Genomic DNA, 18208 nt, shown 5'->3' with positions numbered 1-18208 from the left:
ATCTATCTACATCATCCAGAGATTAATCTTTCATAATTCCAAACTTGCATACATCTTTGTGAACTAATATGACTTCCTTTCTTTATGCAAACCGAAGAATCCCATAGTAGAACACAAGCATCCTCTGCTACAATAACTATTTCCATATGTATCAGTGAAGCAGTACTTCACATAATCCATTCATCATTGCATGTCACTCTTCTATTGTACCTGGCGGCTTGACAATTATCTTACATTTAAAAATCGAATTATATCATTAGCCGTAGAGAAGGCATGACCTTCTACGGCCTGGTCATCTATGATGGGAATGAAAGGGGTTTAAAAAAAATAGTTCTGTTGACGAAAATTGAATCTGTAGGTTTATAGAATACAAATATCTCCAGTGGTGAACTAGGCAGTTGCCAGCGGTGATTTCTCTACGTTACCGCATGGGAGTCAACGAGCAAGAATTGTTGGTCTACGACCATCACGAAAGGACACCTAAAATCAACGATGTTCGCAGGGCGTGTGTCCTGCCAGCCTTCACCTTTACCTCCCAAATCTTTACTTTTCTATATAAATTTAGACTACTTTTGGGGGCAATTTTACAAATTTTAATATAATTTTTCTTATATTGAATGTGAACTTCCCGAAAGCATTAGCCTTCCCTCGAAATAAATTACAAGTACTTGCCTGTCCAGAATTGTCCTAATTAGTTCGTAGCTTTGGAAATTACCTCAAGCAAACGCACATAACCAATTTGACCTGGCGAATTGGAAATTACACTGGTCAACAAATTTTCACTTTTTATTTTTTACAGAAACGAAAGTAGCCAATCTTTACAGATTTCGAGGCGCTGAACACGAATACCACACTTAAAATTAGCTGCTAGCTCAGGGTTGCCAGTAAATGTGGAATGAACCTAAAAAATTCACGTTTTTCACATTTATTTTGTTAGGTTTTACTCAGGAACGTATAATTACGTCCCTATTTATCGTTGCGGAATGTGTTATACTCTTGCTATTCGTCGATGACAGTACTTTCTGAAAATTTAACAATAATTCCGGTAACCGGTACCGTTGGGAAATTATATACCCATATATTCGAAAATAACTCTTTTTTTTAGAATAAAATCTAATTTTTTAATTTTTTACTGGCAACCCTGCAATAGTAAAATTATAATTTATATTTGAAAACTAACCTGTCAATATTGGGAATGTTTTCTGCAAATGTCGTCATGATCGAAGCAAGCCGAACTGTGAAAAAAATATTATCCCTTCTACCGAAATGCCGAAATTTTACATACCTTTACAACATGTATAATTACGTGCCTATTCATCGTTGCGGAATGTGTTATACCTCTTGCTATTCGTCGATGACCGTACTTTCTGAAAATTTAACAATAATTCCGGTAACCGGTACCGTTGGGAAATTATATACCCATATATTCGAAAATAACCCTTTTTTTAGAGGAAAATCTAATTTTTTAATTTTTTACTGGCAACCCTGCAATAGTAAAATTATAGTTTATATTTGAAAACTAACCTGTCAATATTGGGAATGTTTTCTGCAAATGTCGTCATGATCGAAGCGAGCCGAACTGTGAAAAACAATATTATCCCTTCTACCGAAATGCCGAAAATTTACATACCTTTACAACATGTAATATTGACTTCCGTATGCCGAACAGAACTATAGGACAATACATTCAGACAATGTAACTATCATTTCGGTAGTCTGTACTGGGGTGGGGAATTTTATGTACTGAAATATTGCACGAAAAATTTCCTTTCTGCAAAATTCCGATTTTTTCTGCCTACAGCTGGCAATCCTGCAATAAATAACTTCACTGGGAATCCTCGGATTCATAAAATATACGTTGACACCAACAATTTATATTCTATTCACATCCACACACAAAAAAATGTTTTTCCCATGGGATGACCGTACTGTCAAGAAATTTCGAAGGGGTAAATGTCACACGTACGTAGGGAACAAATGAATTGCGTTTTTGTTATAATAGCAATATACAAAGAAGTGTAACAACGTTTTTGCTGCCGTCGTTAAGCAAGTTGTACTTGTTTGATCTGGCAACAACGCGTAAAGTTCACTCATGTGCCCACGATCCAATTACCTGATCATTCGACAGGCTGAAACTTGTTGGCAGCGTGCGTGTGTGTGTCCACGCTCTCGTTCACTGTACTGTAATGTGTCTTGGTTGAGAGGTGGTTGGTGGTGAATGTATATACAGTAAAGTATTTGAATCAAACTGTGTGTGTTTGTGTTATTTGAACGAGTGTCGGTTTTCACGAAAATACCCCAAACCCTCAAGAACAATCCTGATAACTTTTGTTACATTTGTGCAGCCGCTATTTGTGGTAATAGAAGGCGACCACTTACTGATGCAGTAAGGAAAGCCTATTCATTGTATTTCGGTTGTCGAGTGGGAGACCAAGACAAATCTTGGGCTCCACACGTGTGTTGTACGTCGTGTTCTTCCGTACTAAATGCTTGGAACGACCCGCTCGAAAGAGTAATACTCCAGGAAGTACGTTTTTTCGCGCGCTACTCTAGCCAGCTGTTTTACGCGCTATCCTAGTCAGTTGTTTTAAGTTGGTCACAAAATCTATATCATGTAGTACAAGGGGAACAAAACGAGCCTTATATCATGGAGTACAAGAGCAACAAAACGAGCCCTGTGGGGCTTCTAACCCGTTCCTACTACTACTACTACTACTTATCTGCACAAAAGTAAGTAAATCACATTTTTAAGTATTATTTTCGTATTATTTTAATTTAAAAAATGTTATAAAATGTAAAAAAAAACTTTCCTCGGGCCGGATTTGAACTTACACCAAAATAGATTTTCGTTACTAACATATAGCGATAGCCCACTCGGCCACGAGGACCGACAACAACAATGGTCTGAATTCTGCTATTTGAATGCATCGTGGCAAGACATAGATAACGCGAACCAATCAGAACTGTGTTTTTCGTTCCTACTTCCGGGAGCATTACTCTCTTGAGCTAGTCCTATGCTTGGATGCATGGGAAAAACGTCTCCATGAAGTTTGGCGTGCCTGCTATTTGGCGTGAACCCACAAATCGTGTGTCTGATTGCTATTTTTGTATGACACCGCCCTTGAAGAAAGGAATCAATACCAAAAGGAAGATAAATATCGAATGCCCTGACATCCCATCTGTAATTCTCTCTGTGCCTCATGGACAAAGACTGCCGGTTCCTGTACCCCAAACGCAACAACATCAAGCAGTGATAGCGTGAATGCTGATCCTACACATCCAGCCAAAGAAGTGCATCCATCCACCAGTGTTGTTGATCCTTCATTTACGCCATCTTCATCCAGCGAATCACACAAAATCACACAACGTGAACTCAGTGATCTGATTAGGGATTTAGACCTCCCGAAGTGTAAAGCTGAAGTGTTAGCCTCACGACTGCAGCAGTGGAACCTTCTAGCTGAAACAGTGCGAGTGTCAGTTTTTCGGGATCGTCAGAAAGAACTTGAGAACCATTTCAGTACTGAAGGTGACATTACATTCTGCAGTGATGTTGAAGATTTGTTTCATGACCTACATATTTCATACAAACCGGACGAGTAGAGACTATTCATAGATGGTTCGAAAACAAGCCTGAAGGGTGTACTGTTACATAATAATAACGGAAGACCGTCCATCCCTGTCGCATATGCTGCTTTAGCGAAAGAAACGTACACTACGTTGAAATCTGTTCTACGCATCATTAGTTACAATCAGCATGAATGGCTAATATGTGGAGATTTCAAAGTAATTTGGATTTTGTTGAGTTTGCAAGGAGGTTATACTAAGTATTGTTGTTATATATATAGTCACGCAAGAGATAAACACTATACACAAAAGTAGTGGCCTTTAAGAGCAGCTCTGATTCCTGGCTCAAAAAATATTGTCAATGAACATCTAGTGAACCCTCAGAAAATTGTTCTCCCACCACTGCATATTAAGTTAGGACTTATGACAGCGTTTGTAAAGTCAGTGAACACGAATGAAGAAGCATTCGGATATTTGTGCATGAAGTTTCCACGATTAAGTACAGAGAAGATCCAACAGGGAATATTCATTGGTCCACAGATACGCCAGCTCCTAAATGACCCTGACTTTGAGGCCACTCTAACCACTGATCAGCTCCTTGCGTGGCGTTGTTTCCGTAATTTGACCACATTGTTCTTGGGAAACAAGAGAGCCGACAATTACAGGGAACTTGTGAATGAATTAATTCATGCTTATCGAAACATTGGCTGCAACATGACACTGAAAATGCACTTTCTTCACTCACACCTCGATGTCTTCCCAGAGAACTGTGGTGCTTTCAGTGACGAATACGGCGAGATATTTCAAAGGGATATTTCTCTCATGGAACATCGATACACAGGTCGGTGGACAGCTGCAATGTTGGCTGATTTCTGCTGGACGCTACAGAGGGATGCTCCAGACACAACTTACAAGAGGAAGGCAAAGAAACGGCGCATTTATTGAAGGTGAGTGCATTCATTTATCCTATGTGTTGAAGGCAGAAACTGCTATGGTTCAATACACATGCCTTTGAGAAAAAGAAGAAAGAGAAGTCATGTTGTTTCGGGATGTTTCTGGATATATATATATCTTGCTTTGGGTATATTATAATTGAAAAGGTTTTTTGTTAGTAAGCTGTAAATATGCAAGGAAAAAGTTAAATACATATATATTATTCTACGGTAAGCTGATTTTATATTTTAATATCAAAAATGTGGTAAATAGAATAAGTAGAAAGATAAATATCAACAACATTCCGCAGTGGAGAAGGCAGTTAGCATACATGTTTGGTAGTGCTGAAGAATTGAAGCAAGTAGAAGCTGTGAGCAATCAGTCAGTAAAAGTATTACAGAATCAGGTGTTGCAGCAATTTGGTGAAGTTTTTAATGGATCTATTAATGTTCCCATTAAAGATTTTAAAGTAGCTATTCCTTTAAGACAAGGTGTCACTTCAATATTTAGAAAAGCATATGACATACCTTATTCATTACAGGAGCAAGTTAAGAAGGAATTGGATAATTTATGTAATGCTGGGGTTTTAAAGAAGATTTCAAAAGCAGATTGGGCTACTTCAATGGTAATTGTTCGGAAAAAGAATGGAACTATAAGGTTATGTCTAGATTTTAAACGAACACTAAATTTAGGGACAGAAAAAGTTAGTTATCCTCTACCTAAAATACAAGACTTGCTCAATAATTATCGTGTGCTAAGTACTTTGTATTGTTGGATCTAAAACAAGCTTATTTACAACTAGAAGTGCAGGAAGATTCGCAGAAATATTTAGTAATTAACACTCCTTGGGGTTTATATTTAAAGTATCGGTTACCATTTGGGCTTAATTGTTCAGCGCAAATTTTCCAAAAATTTATGGACAATGTCTTACAAGGTTTGGAAGGAGTAAGTTGTTATCTTGATGACGTGCTTATTTGGGGAAGTACGGTGGAAGAATGTTATCAGAGAACTGTGCAAGTCTTGAAGAAATTTAAACATTACAACATACAGGTAAACAAAGAAAAAAGTATTTTCTTTGTTGATTCCATAAGATATTTAGGCTACGATATTTCTCAGAAAGGCATTCTTCCAGCAAAAGACAAGCTGCAACCGATTTTGAATACACCTTCGCCAAAAAATGTAACACAGTTACAGCCTTTCTTAGGTATGCTGAATTTCTATCATAGACACTTACCTTCATTGCCGTCCTGTATTCCTACATTATATGGATTATTTAAAAAAGGTGTACGCTGGGAATGGTCTAGTAAACAAGAGAGCGAGTTTCAGTTAGCGAAAAGCATGCTACAAGATGCAAGAATTTTACATCCATTCGATGAAACATCTAAGGTGGTACTGATGACAGATGCCTCTCCAGACGGAGTAGGGGCAGTACTGTACAATGAAAAAGATGGTCAATTTAAAACTGTAGCTTGTACCTCAGCTACTCTATCGGAAGCGGAGAAAAAATATTCACAATTCGAAAGAGAGGCTGTAGCTGTGGTTTTTGCAGTGCGTAAATTCCATAAATTTTTGTTTGGCAGAAACTTCAAGATTATCACGGATTCCCAACCAGTGAAATGGATTTTTGGTTTGAAAGCTGCTCCAGATGGAGCTTCTCCAAGAATGCAAAGATGGTTTCTAATCTTAGCCAATTATGATTATGATATAGTGTACAGTAAGGCTGTAAAAGTGGCTGATTTCTTGTCAAGGTTTCCTTTAGAAACGTCTACTGAAGAGGATCAAATAGCTCCAGATTACATCAGTGAAATTTCTTCTACTATTTTAGATAAGACAGAGATAGAAGGGGAGTCTAAGAAAGATCCAACGATACAAAAGATTAAAAAATGGATGTTATCTGGTTGGCCTAAAAGATTACCACCTTGTTTTGATTATAAGGAATATCAGGACATGTACAGAAGAAGATTTCAATTAGAATTACACAATGATTGTTTATTTTGGAAAGGAAGAATAGTGCTTCCTAGAAGGTTGAGAGTGTTCTATATGGAAAGGTTGCACAAGGATCATCTGGGAGAGTATGCTACTGTGAAATTAGCGAATAACGAAGTATGGTGGCCTGACATGATTAATGAATTACGTGGTTATTTAAAGAGTTGTGAAGTTTGTTCAGCTACAGCCAATAATTCACCTAAAAATTATTATTGTCCTTGTCCTTGGCCTAATACAGAAAAACCTTTTCGTAGGATACATATAGACCATTGTCAATTGTTTGGTTTCCTTTTTATGCTCATGGTGGATACATATTCTCATTGGATTAAAGTGTGGAAAATGGATTCGACGAACACTTCTGCAACTTTGACTTGTTTAGAAGAGTTATTTGAAATGGTAGGGTTTCCAGGAACTATAGTTACAGATAATGGTCCTCCTTTTAGAAGTAAGGAGTTTCAAGAATATTGCAGGAAGAGAAGTATCAAATTGGTTTCTACACCACCGTATTCCCCTGAAAGTAATGGTAGCGCTGAGAGGGCGGTGCAGACTTTTAAAAAATTAATGAAGAAAAGATATGTTCAGAATTGGTATCGAATTAACCGTCAGTGTGTAGTTAATTGGTTAAAGAAGATTAATTATGCGCTTTAACACACTCCATTGAAAGTTATCCATGCGGCTCCAGCTTCATTGGTGTTTGCGTTCAAACCATGTACATGGTTTAATATTACTCCAGTGTCGTTCGATAGTCAAACTAAAGCACCCGAGTGTCCAAAACGCAGAGAAGTAAATTGGAAAGAAGGAATGACTATATGGGTACGAAATTATAGGGAAGACTTACCTAAGTTTATTAAAGGGCGTTTTGTTCGATACTTAGGTAATCATCTTTTAGAAGTGTTGGTTAATGGTATTGTCCGTAAGTGTCATAGACATCAAGTTAGAATAAATGATCTGAATTCTTGTGAAAATAAGAAAGTAATAAACTCAGAGGATAAGAGGATGTTTAGACTAAGAAGTCCTGAGTATAAAGTTACTGGTCAGATAGGAGTAGACCGGCGTTTGGACGATAGCTATTTGAATGAGACCAATGAAGAAAACGTATCAAAAGGCTGTACAGAGAAAACAGGGTCTAATAGTACAGATTGTCGGAGATCACAAATAAGTTGTAGACCACCTGATAGATGGGGGTACGAACTATAGTTAAAGGGGAGGAGGATGTTGAAGGCAGAAACTGCTATGGTTCAATACACATGCCTTTGAGAAAAAGAAGAAAGAGAAGTCATGTTGTTTCGGGATGTTTCTGGATATATATATATATATCCTTGCTTTGGGTATATTATAATTGAAAAGGTTTTTTGTTAGTAAGCTGTAAATATGCATGGAAAAGTTAAATACATAGATATTATTCTACGGTAAGCTGATTTTATATTTTAATAACAAAAATGTGGTAAATAGAATAAGTAAAAAGATAAATATCAACACTAGGCAATAAATTTGTGTACAATTTACTTTTGTGCAGCACTAACGAAGGTCCGAGGACCAATTTATTTTTTTGGCCAAAAATGTAGTAGACAGGGGAAATTTGCGGTATTTCAGTTCAAAGGATAATATTTATTCTCAGTTCGGTCTTCTTGATGTCACATAATGTTACCAGTCTTAGAATAACTTTTCCAGCATTCTTTCCAGTTATTTATTGCAGGATTACCAGCTGTAGGCAGAAAAAAGTCGGAATTTTGCAGAAAGGGAATTTTTCGTGCAATATTTCAGTACATAAAATCCTCCACCCCAGTACAGACTACCGAAATGATTGTTACGTTGTCTGAATGTATTGTCCTATAGTTCTGTTCGGCATACGGAAGTCAATATTACATTTTTAATGTACACGTTGTAAAGGTATGTAAAATTTCGGCATTTCGGTAGAAGGGATCAGCGGCGGATCCAGGACGGACTTCTGGGGGGGGGGAGTTGTAATACTGCTACTTAGAGCTACTTTTAAGAGCGTCAAAAATAAAACTATATATTTTATTTATATATAAAACAAAAAAGTTTCCTCTTCTGGGGGAGGGTCGATCGCCCCGATCGCTCCCCCCTGGATCCGCCCCTGGAAGGGATATTTTTTTTTCACAGTTCGGCTCGCTTCTATCATGACGACATTTGCAGAAAACATTCCCAATATTGACAGGTTAGTTTTCAAATATAAATTATAATTTTACTATTGCAGGGTTGCCAGTAAAAAAATAAAAAATAGGATTTGCCTCTAAAAAAGGGATATTTTCGAATATATGGATATATAATTTCCCAACGGTATCGGCTACCGGAATTATTGTTAAATTTTCAGAAAGTACGGTCATCGACGAATAGCAAGAGGTATAACACATTCCGCAACGATAAATAGGGATGTAATTATACGTTCCTGAGTAAAACCTAACAAAATAAATGTGAAAAAACATGAATTTTTTAAAGGTAAATTCCACATTTACTAGCTACCAGCTAATTTTAAGTGTGATATTCGTGTTCAGCGCCTCGAAATCTATAAAGATTGGCTACTTTCGTTTCTGTACAAAATCCACTGTAGACCAGTGTTATTGGTGAGAATTCTAAAGTAGTTGGATTGAAATAGAAGCATCGAAAATTCATTTTAGACACTTTTATACAAACGAAAATCTATGTGTCAAAATAGGTGGAGAAACGACAGAGGAGAATGCAATGATAGGAGACTTTGAAATAAATGCTGCCTCTCACCATAGTTATTTAATGTTAATCTGGAAGAGAATTTAAAAGGGAGACAGTATTTCGGCAGGAGGTAAGAGGAATAGGTGCATACGATGTGCAGGCGATGATGGCGCTTATCCTTCGTTTTGTGTTATCGTTTTAAAACTCTCCGTTACACTTCTGACTTTTTCTTTCTTTGTTTATAATACAATAACAATTAATTGTAGTACGCATTGCAAAAATGTGGATGTCCCACAATACATAGATTTAATAATCACGGCAACTTCTTCTCATTGTTACGAGACTATCTCACCGAACGTGAACAACGTGTTGTTCTCTCTGTATCTGCTTCGAATTTTGTTCCTGTTCTCTCTGGTTCTAGGCCCACTTCTTTTCCTTCTCTTCATAGATGATCTCCCGTCTTATCTTAAGTTATCTGATACCAAAATTCTTCTCTTTGCTGACGACTGCAAATTATTTCGGGAAATTAGGACAGCTCAAGATGTGATTGAACTGCAAAAAAACCTCTCAGATCTTCTGGACTGGTGTAGCATGTGGAATCTAAAAGTAAATCCCTTAAAATCGTCTACCATTACAGTTTCATTAAAGAAAAACAAAATCCCTTCTACCAACTTCATTGGAGATAACCCTATTGGTAAGGTCTCATCTCAGAAGGATCTCGGGGTTGTGTTCGACTAAAGACTTCGGTTTACTGATCGCATTGTTGCCATGACCAAGAGTGCTATGCGATTATTAGGTCTCCTGTACAGGTTTACAGAGATTAGGCACATTACAGCCTTAAGTATATTCTATAAAACGTTCATTTCAACCAAAATAGAGTACTGTTCCACCATTTGGAGTATGGCTAGCGTATCAACTCTCTCTCGCATTGACTCAGTTCTAAATTTCTTTCTTGCCATTTTCAGGAAAAGAATACCTTCTGTACGCTGTTTAATTAACCTGAATTGTTGACTGTTCTTGGCATCCGTACACCTTCATCTCGTCGCATGCTATTTGATATGATGTTTCTTCATAGAATTCTAAATGGGAAACTTAGAACTGAAGAACTAATCTCTAAATTTAATATTCGGGTACCTGCAAGAAGAACTAGAAATAGTGAACTACTTCATTGCAACACGCCTCGATTATCAATTATTGAGCGTTCTTTGTTCTATAGACTGGCTTCTGAATTTAACTCCATTGCTTCTGACGTGGATATTTTTAAACCTGAGAATGTTTTCCGACAGGAAATTATTGCTACACTTATGGAACCTTAGTTTTATTTCAATTTGTTATTGCTACACTTATGGACCTTTATATAGCTTTTTGTTTATACTTGTTATTGTTAATTTTATATTCTATGTTATATAGTTTCAGTGTAAAATGGCTGCCTTGCTGTATCTGGAACTTTGGCAAATAAATAAATAAAAAAAAATAAATACTGATGTCATAAACTAAGTCCATAAATATTTGGGCTGTAAGAAGAGATAAAGTTTATTTTATATCATTTTGAAAGTAAAGCAGCTAAACTTTGAGAAAATATCTGGTTTGAAGCCCAATTACTTTTTATATACTGTTACCGGGTATTCTACCCTTATCGGAAACGTGAACTACATAACGACGATCAATGTCTTCAGCATTGCCTCCATCGATTATCGAGGACCAGCAACCATAACGACATCAGAGTATTGTGGGTTGCCTACTTCACAGAGGCAATGGACTGTACACAACTTTCGCCGCTTTCGACTTACGGCTGAACAATTTCTTTTAACGATGTATTACTACCCTCACTCTCCCCTCCTCCTCAAGTTGTAAAGAGAGAAGAGACAGAAATATCCAAGATAATCTCTCAGACACTAATCAATTGACTATAATCAAATCTAGTAGCCGAACGACATGGAAAAAAGAAAAGACGGTAAAGGCCGCTGCACTACAAAGACAGGGACGTCATTTGGGGAGGGCAGGGGAAATTGCCCTTCTCCCTGAGTTTCACAGGTACATATTATTTAATCGATTGTATACTAATATAGTAATTAATAAGGTGGAATTCTCATGTCGGTGAAGCATCTTGCCCCCCCCTCTCAGCAAACTATCAAATGATACTATTGCACAAAGAAAGAGACGAAAGTTAAAAGTTAATGGGATAACATATCTCACAACACTGTTATAGCAAGAACTACACTTTGTGGCTAAGTGAATGAGTATATGACCATAAAGTGCGTTCGTTATCGTTTAAGAGTGTGTGCGTCAATTATGAACATGTTTTTTTTTTTTTTATCTCGTTCCAAGTTTTCCTCTGAGGGAATAGGGTTAACACTGGTTTTAAGGCAAAAAGTTTTGTAAAAAAAAAAAAAAAAACTGCAAAATATTCTGTAACAGAAAGATCACTTTATATGTTTCTCGAGGGACAAAAATTATTATATTTTTGATAATGGATTATCAATTAAAAATAACTTCTGGAAAATTTAGCCCGTTAAATTAAAAATTAATAAAATTTTTATTGATTAATTTAATTGTGGAGTTTTTAATTGATTACTTACAAACCTTCTTGGATGACGAATTAAGCAAGAACGAAGACCATCTAAAAACCATTGGATTACATACTAATTAGAATCTTGAGTTTTCTAGAAAATTACGCAAAGAAATTTTAATATTTTTTCACTCTGATTTATTTTGAGAAAGAAATGAGGAAGATCTGATAAGCACCTAAAGCTCGCATGCACTACTCATATGTTGCAATAAAGAACGCTAATGTCAGTTTGATTCACACGAATAAGTACGAATAAGTGTGAGACTACGCTTATTATAATATCACAAGCAAGTGTCGCCAGCTTTCATACTAATACACACAATCAATACACTTATCTATTGGCACAACACTCGATGGTGACACACAGCTGCCTCGTGGCTATATGATTAGCATAGAGGATTCTATGTTAAATGAGGGATTCTGGTGGCTCAGTGGTAGAGCGTTCACCTTTGGTGCAACGGGTCATTGGTTCGATCCTAACTTGTGCCAAGTGAACTTTGTGGTGGATAAACACTGTGTGCTTGGGTTTTGTCAGGGTTCTCCTGTTTCCCCCCCACTTTCTTCATTACATCATTTCCTTCATTTCTCGTCATCACCGTCTCCTTTGGCGTAGCCGGCGTAACTGTGGGACGTAAAACTTAGAGATTTCATTTCACTCCATTTTTTTCTATGTTAAATAAAATGAACTCTCTCAGTATAACGTCCAACGATTAGACCCTTCAGGCTAAGGAAACGGATGATTAAGACAAATGAATGATGATGGAATGAGAATGTGGGAGGAAACGGGAGTACTCCGAGAAAATTTACGGGTGCGATATTGTCTATCATAAACTTACTTGGCGGAGGATCGAACCAGGAAACCCACTCACCACAGGCAAGCGCTCTACCACTAAACTACCCTAATTCCCCCTGGATTCTATGTTAAGCTGCAGGCATATTTCTCACATAGCCTCGGTGCTGAGAGGGACATAAAACTTCAAATCAAGCAACTAATCGATCTCGACATTTGAATATTCCGTGTAAGCGAAACTTCAAGATTATCTACATATATACCAGATGTTCACAGAATTTCATCAAAGGTATGTTCAAACACCAATTTCACATCGATAATATTTTATGCATTACTTTACATACTTCTTATATAATGTTTCCGAATCTCACGATCTTTATATAAATAAAGCTCGATTTTGAAAGCTTAACTATTCAGTTTAGTCATTCTTTAACACGTTAAAATGCTATACACTGGTATTGACCCCAAGATAGATAGCTCTTTGTGACTGTATAATTCTTTCGAGATAATTTTAAAAAGTTTATTTGAGACGAGAGCATTGATTTGTCTCGTTTTGTCTCGAATTCTACAAAGCGCGCCTTGTCTCGTGCGCATCACAATTCAAAATTTTTAAGGAAAATATTACTGAATTCCTATGTAGTCAAGTTTTCAACGTGCGCCACCTCACTGTCTACGGTCCCTGGTTCTATTCCAAATGAGAACACTAAAATTTTCCGGTGCTGATTCAGAATCATGAAGTAATTGGGGAGACACCTGAGTTATAACTACTATCCAGAAAGTTTGAAGTAATGTTGCATTGAATAATGGTCCTGGGCATCACCAAGTTGAATGTGAGCTATCAGGACGGCCATATACAGAAGTATCAAATTTAGTTCCCTGCCGCTATAACTCATGAAGAGTTATAGCGCCTGGGAACTAAATTTGATACTTTTTTATATTTGGGAGCTAATTTCATCAATATTTCACTATTGTACAACTAAAGAAAACCGAAAGAAATTTGGCTTCTTTATTATCTGTAGGGATGATATTGAGATGAGACGAGACGAGACTTAAGAGTCGCGGTTGACAAGTAGTGGTCTGAATCTCGATTTCGTCTTGAGTCAAAAAAATCATCGTACGGGTTTAGGTTTCGTCTCGATCAACATATGCTTATCTCGGTCTCGTCTCGGTAGTGTCGAAATAAATTATGTAAAATTAAAAAAGTATAATTAATATCATATTATAGCCTAACGTGTCCTGTTTTTGCTTTTTCGTTCATTCCTGACGACAGAATTATTGTAGGCCAAATACGCTTTCGTAGCTAAGTTTCTACTGGTTGTGCTTTCTGTGTATGTGTTCGCGGGCTTAACCCCTGTTGGATGTATTATGCCTTGGATGAAACCCGAATAGTATAATGACTCGGATCCCGCTTTAAGCAACAGATTTTGTATTAAATATCCTCGGTGCTGACTGAAAAAAAAGAATAACTTCAACCAATAAACTAAAATACTTTACACTACTTTATGGTTTATTGGCTAGCACACGGCCCTTTAGTGCACCCTGTCACAGGCTCGACACCGGTGGTAAAGTATTAAAAAAATTAAACGCTTTACGATGGTTCACCTCTGTAGGTACACTCATGTCCAAAATTATTGTCGCATGTCTATAAATATGTTGTTGTAGGAATATAATTTGATAACGAATTCGTCCGGTATTCTTATAATGTTAGTATGTGTATAATCGGCAAAGACATGTATGTGGCAAATTTCATGTCAAAAGAGCAGTAAATAAGAAGAATAAAATGAAAATAAAACTTTCTTGTCCATTTAGCAGCATTTTGTTTTACTTATTCTAATTTTCGTACTTAAAATACTTTTCATATGAAATTTACCACAAAAATACATTTCCCGATTATATACATAGTATCAGTATTAAAAGTACCCTGCAAAATCATTATCAAATTATATTCTTACAAGAAGACAGTTATAGCTATGCGACAATCATTTTGGACATGAATGTACATCGCTCATATACCCTCGGTACTGAAAGAGACGCTAAATGTCAGTTCAACCAACAACTTTACATTACTTTACATCTACATACTTCGAACTAATTCTCTGATTTAGTCTGATGCTTCCCTTTCCATGACCTATTTTGGAATTCTTGCTCCTACTCTCTTCCAATATTAATATTTTATCCTGTTTCCTAAACTTTGTGGAAAATTATTCAAAAGTTGAAACCTTATATATTTGCTTTACAAAATTAAACTTCGGAACATTTCGATAACATGGTCTTTGAATCATTTAACTTACTGGGAACATAATAAAATATTGAATCGTAACCTAAAATTATATGGTCTTTAAAACATTGTCGATATATCTAAGTATCAAGTGATCAGTGGTGGCATTTGCCCCCTTTTCTCCCATGTATACGCCTTTGCTACCATCCAAGGGCAATCGTTCCACTATCTGACATACTCGTAGATCTATATCATAGATGACATAACACGCAACAAATTTTGAGCAAAGAATGTAATTTCAGTAATTTCTGTTAATATTTGAGACGAGACCAAAACTATTTGTAGACTTGGTCTCCTCTCGAAATTCAAGTGTATGTCTCGATCTTGTCTCGATTTAGAAATGTCTACAATTTCAACTCGATACCATACCTAATTATCTGTCTATCGTGCTATTAGCCTCATCTCGTGCACTGAAATAAAGTACTCAACTTCGTGTCGGAAGAGTTCATAAAAGAGTCTGGCCTGTTATACGGCGCACGTTTTGTGCTGGTGACTCATGGTTAGCGCATTGGCTTCTAACGCCAGATATATATATATATATATATATATATATATATATATATATATATATATATATATATAGAGAGAGAGAGAGAGAGAGAGAGAGAGTATTACCTTAGGCTAGTATATATAAATCTCTATAATCTGTATGTGGCCTTGTCTGCTCGTGAACGAGCTTGCGCGTGCTATTTTGGTGCACGGAGTTAGTTATTTTCGATTTTCTGTGAAGAGCTTTGAAAAATGTGAATGCATTATTGCGGTTCGGATTTACAACCTTAACTCTTTCGCTGCCACCTTGATTTCAGTACCCCAACCCAATGTGCCACCTACACTTTCGCAATATTTAGTCTTTTGCAACAAACTAGCTACATCTAGTGAAAACCAAGCACACTACAGAAAATGACCAGGCCAACATTGTGTGCCATCAGAGCTCTAGCCCTATATACCTGCGTACCACTTTATAGAAAATATCTACAATGAGAACTACCTCTTGACACCAAATTATTAGGAAACGTAAAGAACTTCGAGTTGATCGAAATTTTTATAATTTCGAAGATCAAACTTCAACATTATTTTAATGGATGATAATGTCACCTTGGAAAAACCAGGAACAGAAATAAGTTATTATTGTTATGGTTACATACTTGAAGAAGGACACCAGAAAACCCAAACAATTATATAACAAAAATATTCTGTTTTGTGGTAATGTGAAAGCAGTATTTTCCCGCATACGTCAGAAAAACTATTATTTTATAGTTTAAAATGCACTGGTTAAAAAAAATAAAAAAAATAAAAAAAATAAAAGAAAAATAACAAATAAAGCAAATATAAAAACTCCTGGTTACTAAACTAGGGGGCAGTCAGTCGTCAGTTCAGTTTTCGGAGTGTTTCAATCGCGCACATACGGTTGAAGTCTCGATCCATCTCAAATTCCCAAATAGGAAATTATCGGGCAGGTGGTACAATTTGCAATTGTCCACTGAAGTAACGCGAAGATATTGTCATCGTTACCATCAATGGACCAGAATACGTAAGTTGCATATTTCATGGTTTTTCATATTTGTATGCATAATTAGGGTCAGGCAATGCAAATCTTTCAGATCCTCATAACCGCAGGTTATCATAAACCCTGATTTATCTTCCTTTTCCTTTATGCTCTCTTGCATATAATAATCACAGTTGTTAATATTAAATTTAAAAAATGCTTATAAGAAAGGTTATGTAAATATCGAATTCACAAGAAAAGGGTCTATGAATGCGCTTTGTAATTATAACTTAATGTAACAAATATTTTGTACAAATCCTACGTAGTATGTCATTGTTGTGGGTGACTCATACATATCAATATTTCTATAAAAATTAAAATAGCTCTATAAGAGTCACACCCACTTTTGTATAATTCATGTCTTACACAATAAAAATAAAATAGCTAAAATAAATTACTATTGTATCACTGTGTCTACTCATAAATAACTTTAACCCTAATCTCCTACATTAAATTTAAAAATAATTTTTAAAAAATCATACCCATTTACCACTATATCACTAAGGTAATTAACAAATATGGCTAAAATATCATTAGCTATTATAATAACGATAATTAAACAACATTAATTATCACGTTATCCGTGATAAAATGGAGTCAATGGCACTCAGCAATAGGTATGAATGGCGTCAAGTGGCAGCAAACGACTTAAACTACCCTCGTGTGTGTATGTGTGTGATTCTAAAATAGGATAGTTAATGGCATCCATGATGTAGGCATATTTCTTCACGCCATGTTCTGTAGAAAATGGTCTCGTTTCATTGGTATCAGGTAAAATGTAGTTTCGTTAATGACCCCCCCTTTTTTTTTATCTGGCTCTTAATGATTGTTTTTAGAAACATGAATCAAGTGCACGTGTGTATTGATTTTGTTTTGTTTATTTTAACTGGTAGAAAGTTTCGATTGAGGTCAGTGGGCGTCGCATTGGCTTAGTCGTAGAATTCTTACCTTGATGCGTGGAGTAGTTTGTTCGATCCTAGCTCGTGCCAAGTGAACAAACATCATATGCGTGAAGGGTTGTCCTACTTTCTCCCACTTTCTTCATTCTCTTCTCACCATTATCTCCCGTCTCATCATAATTGTACGGGGCAGGTGGCTCAATTGTAGAGCACTTACCTCTGGTACGTCGGGTACTTGGTTCGATCCCCGGCCAAATAATTTTGGTGGACAACATCGTGTTCGTGGGTTTTCTCGGGGTATTCCCGTTTCCTCCCACTTTATTATTCCATCAATTCTTCCATCATTCATTCACTTGCTTTAATCATTGCCTTCCTTAACCTCGATACATAATCGTGGGACGTTGAACTAAAAAGAAACATTGAGATCGGTGTCCAGAGTATCAGGGCCAGCTGGTGTTTTTGAGTCAAAATGAACTAACAGCTGGTGTTGAGGTAATTACTTCTCCCTCAGACGGTTTAACCAGTTAAGTGAGTGTGGGAGTTGCATATCGTGCCTCAGAATATGCTTTGTTTACTTACCTGAGCAGAATTGTACAGGGTGTAACATAAATGCATGGCCAAAAGTGACGGTGATTGTGGACATCCAATAAGTAAAAATGTTCCTACAAACATGGGTCTGATGCCGCATCGTTTCCAAGATATAGGGTGTTCAAATGTCGAGTCCCTCCAATAACTCACTATGGGAAAGTGAATGGAAATGTTCAATATTACAGGAATAATACAATTAAGTTGTATTATCTATGCCTGTGCAAATACATTTACACTAACATAGAGAATGAAACAAATGAGCATTTAAGGTTATTGGATTGTCAGTGTTGCCAACATGGTACAGTGTTATGTTTTCAAATAGCACTAGACGTTCACAGTCGCCGTTAATTGACTTCACAATTCGACGCCTTATCTTTAGAAAACG

At 36.5% G+C, this 18208-nt stretch overlaps 1 protein-coding gene across 1 annotated transcript in view; it reads right to left on the bottom strand.

Moving 5' to 3' along the window:
- LOC145673432 (dynein light chain 2A) overlaps positions 1–18208 on the bottom strand; it is a 56284-nt gene that overhangs the window by 16904 nt on the left and 21172 nt on the right. The gene's annotated exons all lie outside the window — the stretch shown is intronic.

The sequence above is a fragment of the Thermobia domestica genome, chromosome 16 (genome assembly GCF_964235325.1).
Source record: "Thermobia domestica chromosome 16, izTheDome1.hap1.1, whole genome shotgun sequence".
Lineage (NCBI taxonomy): Eukaryota > Metazoa > Arthropoda > Insecta > Zygentoma > Lepismatidae > Thermobia > Thermobia domestica.
The sequence above is the reverse complement of the archived record's forward strand: the minus strand, read 5'-3'. Positions and strand labels throughout refer to the sequence as shown.